Raw genomic sequence first — 16,039 nt, forward strand, 5'->3', positions numbered from 1 at the left:
ATTTGCTGAAGACTTTCCTAGAAAGATATTGTCTCTCTCTTTTTTTTTTACTTCTTAAGCCCTTCAAAAGCCTAACTATTATCATTTAGACATTGCTCTGCTAGGTCAGTGTAGCTTTGTTAGTCAGTTTGTCAGTTTGACATCTGAAGGAGAAAGAGAAATCACAAAACCACAGACAACAAGCAAAGTTCTTTGGAAAGCTGAAAACTATTCCATAGGTTTTTCTTGATAACATCCAAATAAATGTATATATTTGGAGGTGTGTACAGTCATTTAATTGCATAGTGCCTAGGAGTGGAGAATGAGGTCCGGTTTTTAAAATTCTCCTCCCTCTCTCTGGATTTATTATCAACATTTTCTTCAGATTTGTGGAGAGAACGTTTTGCAAGTAGCTTGAATAATGAAGTCTGGATTGTACAGACCTGTTCTCTCAGTCCTTGTACCCTCACTGTGATAACTCTAGTCCTTTTCCTTATTTCTTATAACTCTCCTTTTCCCTGAGATTCCTTCTGTTTTTCTAGTCATCATATTCCCTGATTCTCCACTGTCTTGCAAAAATCTCAGCTCCTCCTTGTGTCGTCTCTCTGCCATTTGAACAAAAGGCACCACATACAGTAGCAAGGCACGTGTTGATGGGCCAGCAGGCCATTCAAACAGCACAGATGACTGTTGAATTTTTACCGTAATTTTGAGATCACAGTGTAGACTCATTTAGGAATCATTCTTTTTGTACTCTTTAGGATGCCTGACAGCAGACTCACGAAAAATTTAAAAAACTTACCATCTTTAAGGCCTCACTCCCTTTGCAAAATGTGGCCATGATCAGCCAGTTTATGCAGTGGAGGTCTGATAGACGACAGAAGAGCACATAAACTAGGAAAGCAAACTGAAAGCATTACACACATGGGATGAAGTGCTCTTTTACATTTGCAGTTGCTCATGTTGGGAATGGCTCAGATTCCAACTCAGCTTTTTTTTTCTCAGAAAAGCATCCAAGGAGTTTGATTGCAGGAAACAAAAGGGTAAGCTCTTGTAGGTAGTCAAAAAAAGGTTGCCATTCAATGAAGGCTTCTGCCTTCTGAAGATGTTCAATAAACAATGAATAGCCTTTCATGTCTACATTGCAACTGGACATGTTAATAGGAAATAACTATTCATGAATATTTGGTAATTATTTTCTCTGTAAAAGTCACGGCTTGTTCTGATTTCAGTCATAGCACCTTTTGTAACACTTATTACTCTAGAATCTCAGTATTCAGTTAGCCAAGGAATGTATTCTTTGCCTTTGGGACCTCCCTTCACTCACATATTGAAAAATGGCTGCACCTCCCAAGACTACTCACCTTCTCTTGTGCAACAATGAACACAGGTTTCTGCTGTTTGCCTTGAAACCACTCCCCTTTGTTTATGCCTTAGAGATGCAGAAACAATGTTGTCTTTGCTTTGGACACAATACTACCCTACTGTGTTTCAATTAGGCTTATCAGCAATAAAATAAAGAAAAGAAACAGTGTGGTGCCTAATAAGACCATGTCTAAGAACTCAAACAAATAATTTACATAAAGATAAAAGAAAAATCTTCAAAGGTAAATAGTACCTCTTGCTTTAGAAAGAGAAACCTTAAAAAAGAAGGAGGAAAAAAGGAGTTCTGCAAACCCAGGGATTCTGGCTGATATAAAGCATGGTGATGGGTGGGTCAAGCCTCAAATCAGGAAATGTGAGAGACGGTCTAAAGATCACCTCACAAGGAACCAGATTAAGTACTCACACTGTCAGCGAAAAAGTAAATCTAGATGACAACAGGCATTGTCTGGTGGAAACCCTTGTGAGTCCTTTGATGCATTCTGCACATGGTACCATGAATAGAAGAAATTTCTGTTCACGGTTCCTGCTTCTATTTCACACATGCTAAATTATGCAACTGTTCATGTAACACCATATCCAGTGCAACTGAATTATTAAGATAATTTAAAGAGTACTTTATATTTATCTTGCTTTGAGTGGTTGCTGAGCTTATTTTAAATGTATACTACCCCTAAGCAATGCTTTTATGACTATTTTGTTTGCTTAAGCAGTTTCTTCAAAAGAGATGGTAACTTTTGAGCTGGTGCTACAGTTTTAAACCTATTACCTGAGTAGTAATATGCAATTAAGCAAATAGGATTATCCATAAGGATAACAATGCAGAGTCAGTCACCACCACAGAAAGCATAAACAGATAAGAAGTATGTAAACCTTGCTTACACTCATATCCCTCATCTCTGCTAATTCTTAACAATTAATTTTAACAGACTTCTAGACTTTTAAGAAAAGAAGTAAGCACTCAATCACTTTAAACTAACTTTTATACAACTATCTCATGCTACAAGATATAATTACTTCCGGCCCAATTTTGTGAAAGTTTTCTAGCTTTCAGGTTCCTAGCACAGTAAATGTGTTTGAATTTTTATTTCTATTTTCTGGTGATGGTCTGCATGTGACTGGCAGTTGACCTGAAGAAGTATCTCCCTGAAGAGAAGGAAAGAAAATGATGCAACAAAATAGAACAAAAGCTGTGAAAAGGCAAAGGTAAATCTGAACTCTCAACAGATCAATATTGGTTGATGGTATTCTGTTAACACAACAAATCCTTTGCAATGATAAGAATGTTAGAGAAAACACTATCTTAATAAATTAACTGTCTCTTGAAATACGGATTATGGTAACAGAGAGGGAAAACATCAAGTCTTGAAATCACACCATCAGGAGAAGAAAGTAATCTTGCAGCCCACACAAGATTTTAAGTTTTCACAGTTCGGTTTTGGCCCAGTGCCTTCATGGCAATCCTGCTTCACTTTTGTTTTTCATTTAAAAATCTGTAGCTTCCCATCATGTAGAAATAGGACAAAAAATATTTGCTACAGTCTCATATGCATACTGTATATTTTAATAAGCACTTTTGAAGATATGTTTTCCTTGGGGTACATCATCAAAACATTTTAAAGCTAATGTAATTTGATACAGAGTGAATAATTAAAAAAAATAAATAAAAGTAACCCAAAGAAAATGACTGGATATATAGTCTTAGAAAAGAAGGCCATTTGTGATTCAGTAAAATATGTTATTATTTTTACCTGTAACTTCAGGCTTAGCGTTGTGACCCTCCAAGTAATTCCCCGAGACTCCCTTCTATTTCCATTCTCTAACCAAAATAAGCTGACCAGAGACAGCTCTGGCTGTCACGTGTTAAACTTTTTTTTCTCGAACAAATAATGAACAACAATCAAACTATCAAGGAAAAAAAAAATCCCATGGAGCCCACTTTGACGGACCTAAAATTGTGATTTTGTGAGTAAAATTATGCTTAGTATTCAGTAGGATGTCGAAAGTACATGCACTGAATTAAAAAAGCCCAATAGTCTAGAAATGCACTGAGAATATATAATTGGGAACTTGTGACAACTGTAGTGTGAAAAACATTCCCAAATAAATGTAAACATTTCAGATGCTATCTTTTGCAGAATTTTAAATGTAGGGTAAAAAAAAAAAATCTTTTTAGCATGTATGCTGCTGTTTGGTAGAAATGTACTATTAAAAATATGAGCTGCTATGGAAGTTACAGATAAATTCTGTCTTCAGATATGTGGCTTTTGCCAGCATCTAGGAGAACTGTATACATAACCAAGTACATGACTGACATCTGATTTTTTTAAAACTGCATGTCTATTTATGTGTGTTTCTGCATGCATCTGATTGTGCCTTACATATTACATTTTGTGTGTATATATATATATACACACACACATACAGATATATATATATATATATGCATAAATCCATGATTGTGTATAAATATATAAAAAGAAGAGGAATGAAAAAAGAAAATGTGATGACACTATTCTGTGGTAAATATACATAAATGTATTCCTGACTGTATTCTATCTTTCTATTTCTACTTCTCCATAACCATAAACTTAGGTAAGGCTACTTTGTTACATTCATGCCCTTTGTAGTCCAACACAACTCTCCTGTAGACCAATCATTTAATCATAACCCTTACAGTAGGCTTACTGATTTCAAAACTATTAAGACATTTCTCTCTTTGGTCAGTCAATGACACTGATACTCATTGCCTGCATGTTACATTTTCAAATAGGCACCTTTGTGCTTTCTCAAATGCTAACTCTCTCAGACTTAGGAGGTACTTTCCTGTACAGAAAGAACTGGGGGCCAGCTGAGACCATAGTTTATTATGGTGACAGTATTGTATAATTTCTAGTATTATTATAGTCTATCTATCTATCTAACCCTCCCCCCCGCATTTTTTTGTCTGCGTGTAGTTTCCTGCCTTTGCTGATGAAAACACAAGCAGATTATGGTGACTAGCCTGTGGACTAGAGTGCTTTTCACTAGCTGCAAGTGTGCATTCTCCTCACAAATCATCCTCATTGAAAGATTCTTGTAGAATCCTTGAATACACAATAAGTCATATTTTAGGCTATCCTGTAACATTTTGCTCATGTAATCACATGTGAAAAATGTGAACTCTTTAGGATATGGAGCTTTTGTTTGTTCGATATTCTTCTATATGTGATTAAAGCCTGGTCCAGTCAGGACCATGAATGGTGCAGTCTAGCTAGACTAGACATAAACAGTCCCAAGCACAGGCTCACAGTCGTTCACACCATGCACAAGTTAGCATGCTCCCTGGCACAATTTGCCTTTTGGCAAAAGTTTGTGCACAGTTTAGGGAATAGCCATATACCAGTGGCCATTTTCAATCAGTAGTTTGGACAAGGCCACCTTGTTTTGGAGGAGAAGGAAAGGCTAAAATGTCAGCAGTCTCCAAACTAGACACTGGTGCATGGTCTGTTTTCTTTGCTAGTATAAGGATAGCCTCAGATACTGCTGCAATGATCATAATGATCAGGTAGACCTAATGCTCAGTAATTCTTATTTCTATATCTGTATCCAACATAGTAACTTGTGAATCCCATGTCTTATAAAATACCAAAGTTCACAAAAGATTCAAAGCATCGTGAGAAGAACACTATTAATTTGAAAGAAAATGAGAATATTATGATGTTAATTTTGGAATGATCAGTAGATCAAACAATTAGTTCAGGGAGCCTTCATAACCAACCATTGCAACAGTACCTATTTCTCAGTTCTACTAGACCTCCTTACAGTAATAAGGGAAGTAGGAATTGAAGGGAAGGGAGTGGAGGTTGATGAACCACACAGAATCCATAATAGAAAGGGGAATTATGACCATGATTTAGAGAAAAGGAGAAAGGTAAAAATGACAAGAGTTTCTGGCAAGTTTAAATGGAAAGTGAGCATTACAATCTTAATATATCCCATTAAGAGCTGACTTACAGATAAATAATTATAGCTTACCTGAGTTGAGTGCCAAGTCCTCCATAGATGATATCTGAGAGCCAAGTGTTTAATTGTGTATTTGCAGGGATACAGAAGAAAAAAATATATATATTTTACATATGTTTAAGGTTCTATATTTTCATAGGTGCTGCCTTCTATGAGACAGGCCATAAGTATATCACACCAGTGGTTCAGGCTTTTGAGAGAGGAACAAAAATCTGTATATATGTATATATATATATATATATACACACATATATATATATATATATAAAAACAAAAACAACCAACCAAAAAGGTGTCACTGGCTTACACTGTAACAGCTAGCATAGACATGCTGTATCACAGATCACATGCTCAACCCACATTGCATCCCAGATCAATGAACAAAAAATATATCCCTTGCTTTTAATGTTGCCATAATGAGGGTATGAGGTCCATATGAGTGGTGTCCCAGGAAGCTGGGGATCGCTGTGATCCCAGGTCAGACTGTCATACCATCGCTACCCTAAGCCGTAGCTCCAGAGGGCTGTGGAAAAGTCTCCTGTTGTGCCTTGGACTCTGCTTGCAGATTTGTTGTCTTCATGGAAAATAAGCCTTGACCTGGAGCAACTTTAGGGCATTTTTTTGCCCTTGCTTGTTCCAAACTTCCTTTCTGGCTTTCATCTGGCATTCCTTCACTTTCCTTGCAACCGTCCACAGTCCATTACACATAATCAATTTACATAAGCACACTTTTGTGTCCCCCAGCACCTCCCACCACAGCCATTTTTCCTATAGTCTCATTCCGTTTTCATTTATTTGTTGGCTGCTCCTTCAGTCTCCCCTCTTCCAACAACACAATCAACTCCACAGCTCTCTTCCTCACTTTCCCTCTCCCCCACCTCTCCCCACTCTATGATTTAAAAAAATGTCATATTATACAGGAGGCAAATAAAGACACAAAAAAATTTCAGTCACAACAGGAGCCATCAGCAGAGCTAGGAAAAATGAGAGCATTCTTGTCATTCCTGTTGGCCTAAGTATTTGCTATTTAAAGACACTTTTAATTAAAGTAATTATTAAAGTATACTAATAAAATAATACTTAAAGTAATTATTACATGTCTTTACACACCGTAACCAATGAGCTAAAGGACAAGAGGAAATGAAATATCTAAAGCCCTTTCAGTGTTCTCAGTGCCCCAAACACTTATTTACCTTAGTGAGGGTTCTTTCTCCTCAGTCAAAGGGATATAATACTGTGCCATACATTTCCCTGCTTGTAGTACTGATATTCATGTTTCCCAGTTCAGCAAAGTGCTTGCTCTTCCTGGGACTTTGGTAGGCGCTGAAACTGCTCAGTCCCTTGCAGAATCAGCTGATATTATTACATATTTCTTGAAGTTTAGGTATTTCAAGTATAACACAGGAATTAATGCACATTCATAATGATTCACTTATGATTCAGCTTGGATATCATGAAACAACTACTTGTCATGTGTTCTTGTACAATAGAATGTCATTGGCTACTGAAACTTCTTGCACACACAAAAGACATTTGTTGTAAATGAATTTAAATGTGAATTGTCATAGAGCAAATTTTTCCTGCCTGTTACTTTTTCAGCTCAGGACTTTAACACTCAGAAGCTGTAATAAAAAAACTTATTTCCAAATACTCCTGGAGAAATGTTATAAAAATGAAGCATGAATGTATATTCATGAACAAAATCAGAAAAGATGCTTTTATTCAGATAAAAAAGCAAAACAAACAAACAAACAAAAAAGGCCTGAGAGAATTTTCTCTCATTTCAAAGGACTATTTTCCAAAGTACCTGTTCACAGTCAGGTACCTCAGCCACTCTCCCCTTTAACTCATAGTTACGGCACATCATGGTCTATGCTGGCTAACCACAAACCCTCTTCTACCCTTGTAGATATCAGATTACTTTTAAGTTCAGGAAGTGCTACAGGCAAGACTTAAATGCAATGCTTTTGAAACTAAAAGTTCAATCATATATATGTACATACATATACACACATACACACACACATATCTCGAGGCAAATGCATTATACACAAAACTGTCATCACAGCTATTCACCACCCTGTTCTGTGCTGCCGAATAGTACTGTACTGTGCCCTTGCAAGGCACTCCACTGCTTTCTGTGGATAACTGCATTGTAGTGAGGGATGAAAATACTCTGCTTTATTTGCAAGGCCAGATTTTCTCCTTACAAGCAAGCAAGTGCCTTACCTAGTATTCTAAAACATACAAATTGAGCTTGTCTTTATTAATCCATTAATAAACATAGTGTTTATGTGCCAAAGCTTTGCTTCAAGCTGGGCTTTCCTATTTCAGGGTTGATAAAACCAGGCTTTCTCTTTTTAGGTTGAGTTCTGAAACCTGCAAAGATGAACCACCCGCTTCATTATTAATGCTTAAAAGGGAAGAAAAAGCCTATTAAAATTTACTGGCTGCCTACATGGGCACATCTCAGTTTTTGATTTCTTAGTCTTGCTTTAGTGCTAAGGATTTCACAGCTTGCTCATTGGATTTAGTGTTTGAATATAATGTACTGATCCATGAACCCAAACAGGAGGCATTCACATTAGTGCTAGTTAAACTGTGCCCTTCATTTTATTTTGGGAAACACCTCTTTTCATGAAGGCAGGGAATTCCAGTAGTGAAGGTGTAATTGAGAACAGTCTTTCTGACAAGTGAAGAGTAAATGTAAATACAGCCATTATGAAGCTTTCCATACATTTCTCATGGTCTTATTAATTGTCTCTTTTTTGATCAAAGTTAAATTCTGTAGACAAATGTTAGGGTATATAGGACCATAACATGTCCTGTAGACGAATGGTAAAGATTATGGGACAATGACATATTGTGACATGGTCTTAGGGAAGGAAGTAAAATTTTACAGGACTATGTCTCTGATATGATCAGCATTAACTTATTTCTTTTAGTGTCCTGACAGAATCACAGAGCAAGAAGGAATCATCTGATCTAACAGTTCTGACAAACAGCAAACATTCTGGGCATAACTCAGTTGCCTAAACATAGGTTGGTGTCTTCTACCATTTGAGAGGGAGCTCTGCCTGCGTCCAACCTCTGCTTCTGAGGGAAGTAGGAACATAAAATAGGTGTGTTGTTAGGTCAGTAACTCACCTTTAGACGTCTCACAATACCTGCAGTGTCTTAGTATGTCTTTCCTTTTTAACCAAGTAGTGCAATAAAGGTTTGTCATGAATTCTTGAAAATCCTCTCTCCCTCTCCCTCACTCTCTCTCTCTCTATATATATAATTAAATATGAAATCTGTCATACAAAGGTAACCCCAGAGACACTTTTCCAGTTTTGAAATATCAGTTATGGAAGTCATTGGGAAGTGGAATATTCTTTCTCCCTCATTTTCTACAGGAAAAAATGAGATGAGAAAAGAAAAGAAGTTAAGAGGTGTGAGAAAATAGCACATTCATTTGTAGGTGTTCCTGTTGCAAGTGTAACACTTGACAGGAACAGTAGTGCTTTTTCTCATTTTTAGCTACCCTTTTTAGTCAAAAAACAATAAAAAGTATCATTCTGAGCAGGGTGTCTATACAAACCTTAAAGTTTTGCAAAAAGTATGAGATAACTCAGCATTCAGTGATCTCAGCTCCCCTGAGCCCATTCTGGTTGTTTTGGCAGCAGGAGAAATGCCCAGTGCAACTCCTACACAGAGTCAGAAGCTGATCTAAAACAGAAGATGATCTGCAACACTAATAGCTATCTCTGCAAAAACACCAGCACTCATTGTTATACCCCAAGGCAGTGGCTTAAAAGGTGCTTCTGCAAAGGCAGTTTTACATCATTTTCCTCTAGATATGTAATCTTTAGGGCTACTTTATGCTAATCTCACATAACGAGAGAGCTCAGTCTTTTACTTAAGAGCAAACTAAAAAAACAAAAACCAACCCCCCCCAGCAAATGTCCACCACAAACCAAAACTATTCAGTATAAAAATTGAACAAACTCAGGCTTTTTACTTGAGTTCTTCTCAATAAACTTCTGTTTTTCTCCATTCTCTGAAGTCAAGATACCTTTCCTACCACCGACACGGTAAGAAAATGGAATCTCTTCTTGATGAGAAAGAGTTTTTATTTTTCTTTTCTGTTCGTCCTGTTTTGGAACAGAAAATAACACTTTTAAAGGAAACAAAAATATGGCAAAAACAACAAAACTAGGATTCTCATTGTGAGACTGCAAATTTTGACAGAGTTCACTTTGAGAGCAGTGAAATATTGCTATTGTCTAGACTGCCCAAACACTGAGAACATTTCAGAGTTTCCAAAATAAATATGCTTCCAGCCCCCAGCCAGTCCAGACTCCAGCCAGAGAGCTTGCTCTCTGTGACACCAGGTAACCACTTCCCAGCTGGAGAGTGTGTGGAGCAGGCCAGTTGGAGAGCCTGCAGCTCACCAGGTGAACAGCTGGGAAATCAGATGTCCTGGAAAGACTGGCAATCTGCTCATCAGGCAGCTAGCTGTCAGGGAAGCTGCCCAGGAGGTAGAGTAGTTGGTCTGACCAGTCCATTTCCCTGTACAATTTCCATCAGCAATAACAAAAATAAATATCAGGGCTGACAGTACTCCATCAGAATATATATGTTTTATGATCTCTAATTCAAAGTCTTCTGCCTTGTCTCTTCATCCCATCTGTCACTGAATTCTTACAGCTTAACAAGTCCATAGTTTGAATGTATGAATTTTTGTCAACATTATTGCACCTGAGGGGATGCACAAGCATCTCTCATGGCTGTCTTATCCCATTACTCCTTCCCTCTTTCATTCTTCTCTTCCTCTCCTTTCTTTTCTTTTCCCACTCTTTGTCCCTTCTTTCTCCCTCTCTTAAGGATACAGCCTCTTCTTAAGTAGCTAGCTACTCCCATTTTATTGTAGCCTTCAAGCTCAGTCCAATTCTTTTCACACCACATAATATATTTGGGAGTTAAGTGGGTGAGATGTGGATCTTTCTTCCCATATCCCCATTAACCATCAGTGGAAGTAAAATAAAGCAAGCTAATAGTTCATGCTGTTCCTCTCAGCCCCTCCTCACAATTGTCACATTCACTTGCCTTCTAACTCCTTGTTTTCAGTGTGCCATTTTTCTAACTAAAATCTCAAATAAATTTATTAAGGGGCTTCAAGATTTGATTAGATATCACAATCAGTAGCACTATGGGGAAATGAAATGGTCTGATTGCTTTTCTTACCTTTTAACAGCAAAAAAATTAAGTAGGCAAGACTGTTTAGGAATCATTTTGCCCTTGACACTTTTAAAACTAACTCTTGGATTATGGGATCTTTGTATGAGTGTGAAATATGGTATATATGTCAAGATATTAAAGAAACTCAGAACATCAGTATTCAGATTGCAATTAGAAACTAAGCAAAACATATCACCCCAAGTTACACTGAGACAAAAGACTCTCCAGAAAATCCCAAACAAAACTTTAATATCAGAAGTATATAGCTTTGTGTCTTTTTTTTCTTTCTTTCTTTTTTTTTTTTTGGTCTCTAAAGCACCAGAGCACATATTCTTGCATTATTATTGCCAATTTTTGATAATTTTCATGGTCAAAGACTACAAAATACTCTTTCTTTGCCAAGTGAACCCTTTATTCAGTATATATCAGAAACATGTACTCATTTTTCCCTGTAGAAAAGTGTACAATCACAGAAGAGACAAAAATAATAAATATATCAAAATTTTTGTTACATTGTTTTTTCGGACAAGTAGAGATTTTGTCAGGAACAGAAGAAACCTGAAGCCAAAATAAAACCAGCCATTCAGCCTTGCTTCCATTCCATATATTTGGTTTCTTATCCATTTCTGGGTAACATATAAGCAATTCCACAAAAAAGTTTCTCTGAGCTGCCTGCCATCTGTCAACAAACTCAATTCTGACAGGAGTAGCCAGCATCTCAAGGGTGTGAATCAATTTACTGTCAGTGTTGGATGTGTTCCAGTGAATTTCCTCAGCACAGATGAAAGAAAGTGTGTCAACTGAGCAATATTGCATATGTTTTTATCCACTGTTGGCTGGGGATTGAGCTAAAACTACTAAATTCATTTCACTTAGAATCTCAAATTTCATCTAGTACTCTATGTATTGCATGAAGCACATAGGGGAGAGAAATCAATAGTATTGATGGGCAATCATGTAATAAAGAGATCAGGCATGTAAAGTAAGAACTGATGCATAATATAACTGAGAGTGGGCTGTGATAGGGAAGAAAAATGCAAGGCACTTAAAGGCAGGTGAATAGAAAGTTCATGCCTCCCAGAATTTTCCTAAGCTATAAATTGCTTAGTAAACGAAGACTGCCTCTGCAAAAACAAAGCATCTTTTGCTTAGAGGAATTACGAGCTCTTTTCATAAAGCAGTTCGCCCATATCCACCTGTGACCTTTTATTTCATAAAAGTGCAAGGTATATCAAATACCCACTTTCTAGAGCCTATCTTATTTACATCAGATGAACAGAATCATCATCAATGGCAACAGTTCAGAGCCTATTATTTTGACCTCTGTTTTACCTAAACAACTAGAAATAATAAAGGGTATGCAGAAACTTTCCAAATATAAATTCTTGATGCCTCCTTTGATAAGGGCAATTTAAATATCTGAGTAAGGGTTTGGAGACATGAACATGCTAATCCATGTAAATCAAACTGCCACAGTTTCAGAAAGCTGTGAATCCCCAAAATGTTACTTTATCCAAATTTGAAAAAGCAAGTTAGCTCCACACCTAAAGTGGTAACATACAATAGGTGCATGGAGGTTAGCTCTGTCACTTTTAAATATTGACCTTTCTGTACAGTCTAATAATTTTTCAAGATATGAAACGTACACCCAGGTCATTTGCATTCTGCTGCTACTGTGATTTGCTCCAGGGTTATCCGAATCTTAGTTCTCCATTCAGGTGTTCACATATTAATAGAAATAAAAAATTGCATTATTAGTTTATAAGAATCTTACCCTCATTTATAGCTATCTTGCTGCTAGCCACATACTATTCGTGTAGAGTGATGAAGAATATTAAAAAAAAAAGCGAAAATAATAATTAGCAATATGTTTTGTCAGTTGCCAAATTCTGGAGTGTTTTTTAATGAGATGTTGTCCTGGACATGATACAGAGAGAGCCCTTTCTACAACACTGAAAGGTACAATCACCAAACCCTTGTGCCTTGTTTGCAAGAGGCTCTAGCAGGCAGGGAGATGCTCCAAAATGGTTTGTATGGTCTGCATGGATCCAGGAGACCTGTTGTGAGCTACTGTGCTTGCAGGTCCACCAAAACTTTGCCTTCAGGATTCCACAAGTGGCGGTCCTTTGCTCATCTAATTTGCTATTTGTTCCCACCATGTTCATCTCTATACTATCTGAACACTTCCCAGGAGTTCATTTAATGCTATAACTAATGCTTGCCACATGTGTGTTTCTGTCTCTCTCCAAGGGTAGAAATGTGTAGCAGAGTGCTTTGTTTTCTAAAGATGTTGGTGTTTTAAGTGTTTACACCTAAATTTATTTTCAAGAAGGTGTCAAGGGCAAACTGTGTGTTTAGAGCAGAAGCTGATGTGGTTTGTAATGCCCATTTGGCAGTCATTGAAGAAACAGCCTATTTGGCCCATACTGTGCAGAATTGCATTATGTGAGAAGAGTATGTATGTCATACTTTGTCTACCTTCAAAACTGCTTAAAGGGCAAATACAATGACAACAGCTGAAAGTATAAGATCATCCTCTAATCTTCCTGCCTCCCTTGTATAAAAGTCATTACATACAACATCTCTGATAGTAGCAAATCTGAATCTCAACAACAGCTCTGATCTGTTGAGGCTATATGTCTTTTGACCATCAGAGAGGACTTCATGAATATCTGAGGTTGAATTTTTATGAGAGCTCAGCCTGGACTAGAAAAGTCATCGCTGCAAGAGATGAGAATAACCACAGACTGTAGCACTTTCTGATTTACATACAAAATTCTCCCCTGTGATTCACCATTACACAATGAAGTTTTCAAGAATATACAAAACAGTACAGCTGATTTTGTTTTAAGTAGAGAGGAAAGGAAGAATGGGATGTTGTTATTTCTATTTTTTAATACTCGCCTATTACGGTTGATAGTTGCCTAGGAAAATAAATAAATAAATAAAAAGATTAGATAGGAATAAATGAAAGAAACACTTCACATAGCACACTGCCAGCTTATGAAATTAAATACCTCTGGGTATAATGTACTCAAATATTGTGTAGAGGAATAAAAGGGAACCAGATAATAAGGACCCAGAACATATCTGGTATGGTAATCAAGTCCCATACTTTTGCATGCATACTGATCACTCCAGTGCAGATATATATATATATATATATTTTTTCCCTAATGTATAATATATTATGCAATATACTGTGTGGATTTGGGATATTTTTTCACCTACCTTTTAAATATTATGACTGGAAGAGAACTTGATATGTTAATGGAAAATCCAGTATTGCCAATGATAACATTCACGGTTTTACAACCAGGCTAAAAATAGAGGTGAGATTTGAAACAAAGTTTACCAGAATTTAAAATACTGTAAAATGATATCCCAGAAAACTGGTGCATGTATTCTTTATCAGTGTTTTTATGCTGATATAATGTAAGATACTTAACAAAATTATTCAAATAATAATAATAAAAAAATACAAGCATAATTATTATCCAGATTTGTGCCTGGCTTCTGAAAATTATCCCATCAACAAAAGACAAGGTGAATTTCTTCTCCCAGGATCATGACTTTGCACAAAACAACACTAAAACAAGCTCCATTTGCCTGTACTAGAGGAAAAAAAGAGATTTAGAAACACAACTGTAATTAGGAGGCCCAAATGGTCAAGCTAAAGGCTTTTCCAGTAAAGCAGGTAAAAACAAAACGAAAGAAACAAATGAAAAAAAAACCAAACACTCCCCCCCCCCCCCCAACCTCCCATTAAGGAGAGTAAAACCACGTTTTCAATTGTGCTAGTGCCTAGTTATGGAATAGTCATAGGTCTGATTTCCTCACCTCCTTTAGATAGTAAGAACTTTGGTCATATCTAAAAAGACATATGACAGAATCACACCAGTAAACTCATGTTTCCTATTCCAACAGACCTATGTACTGTATAGGTTTTATAAATTTGTCAAATACTATCTTTAAATAATGTGGATATGTTGCTCCATTATTCCTATTGAAAGAGAGATCTAAAGCACCACTTTTCTATGTGTAGGGAACTTTATTTTCTAGTTCATAAATGTCTCTTTTTCCCTATAATGTCATGCCATAAGAGTTTTTTGTTGGCTATTTTCTTTTTTTTTTCCCCCTTAAAATGCACTTCATCTCTGGAGGTTACCTATCAAGATATTTATAGAGAGTAATATAAATACTTACTGCTGTAAAACCCAACCAGTTCCATTTCACATTCCATTATATTTTATTATCACAGAATCACAGAATCACAGAATCGCTGAGGTTGGAAGGGACCTCTGGAGATCATCTAGTCCAACCCCCCTGCTCAAGCAGGGTCACCTAGAGCACATTGCACAGGATTGCATCCAGGCAGGTTTTGAATATCTCCAGAGAAGGAGACTCCACAACCTCTCTGGGCAACCTGTTCCAGTGCTCTGTCACCCTCACAGTGAAAAAGTATTTCCTCATGTTCAGATGGAAGTGTCTGTGTTTCAGTTTGTGCCCGTTGCCTCGCGTCCTGTCGCTGGGCACCACTGAAAAGAGTCTGGCCCCATCCTCTCGACACCCTCCCTTCAGATACTTGTACACATTGATAAGATCTCCTCTCAGTCTTCTCTTCTCCAGGCTAAACAGGCCCAGCTCTCTCAGTCTTTCCTCATAAGAGAGATGCTCCAGTCCCCTAATCATCTTTGTAGCCCTTCGCTGGACTTGCTCCAGTAGTGCCACATCCCTCTTGTACTGGGGAGCCCAGAACTGGACGCAGTACTCTAGATGCGGCCTCACCAGGTCTGAGTAGAGGGGGAGAATCACCTCCCTCGACCTGCTGGCAACACTCTTCCTGATGCACCCCAGGATGCCATTGGCCTTCTTGGCCACAAGGGCACATTGCTGCCTCATGCTTAACTTGGTGTCCACCAGCACTCCCAGGTCCTTCTCAGCTGAGCTGCTTTCCAGCAGGTCAACCCCCAACCTGTACTGGTGCAGGGGGTTATTCCTCCCTAGGTGCAGGACCCTGCACTTGCCTTTGTTGAACTTCATGAGGTTCCTCTCTGCCCACCTCTCCAGCCTCTCCAGGTCTCTCTGAATGGCAGCACAGCCCTCTGGCGTATCAGCCACTGCTCCCAGTTTTGTATCATCAGCAAACTTGCTGAGGGTGCACTCTGTCCCTTCATCCAGGTTATTGATGAAGAAGTTGAACAAGACTGGACCCAGTACTGACCCCTGGGGGACACTGCTAGCTACAGGCCTCCAACTAGACTCTGCACCGCTGATCACAACCCTCTGAGCTCTGCCATTCAGCCATTTCTCAATCCACCTCACTGTCCACTCATCTAGCCCACACTTCCTGAGCTTACCTATAAGGATGTTATGGGAGACAGTGTCAAAAGCCTTGCTGAAGTCAAGGTAGACAACATCCACTGCTCTCCCCTCATCTACCCAGGCA

The sequence above is a fragment of the Apteryx mantelli genome, chromosome 3 (genome assembly GCF_036417845.1).
Source record: "Apteryx mantelli isolate bAptMan1 chromosome 3, bAptMan1.hap1, whole genome shotgun sequence".
In the NCBI taxonomy this organism is placed as follows: Eukaryota; Metazoa; Chordata; class Aves; order Apterygiformes; family Apterygidae; genus Apteryx; species Apteryx mantelli.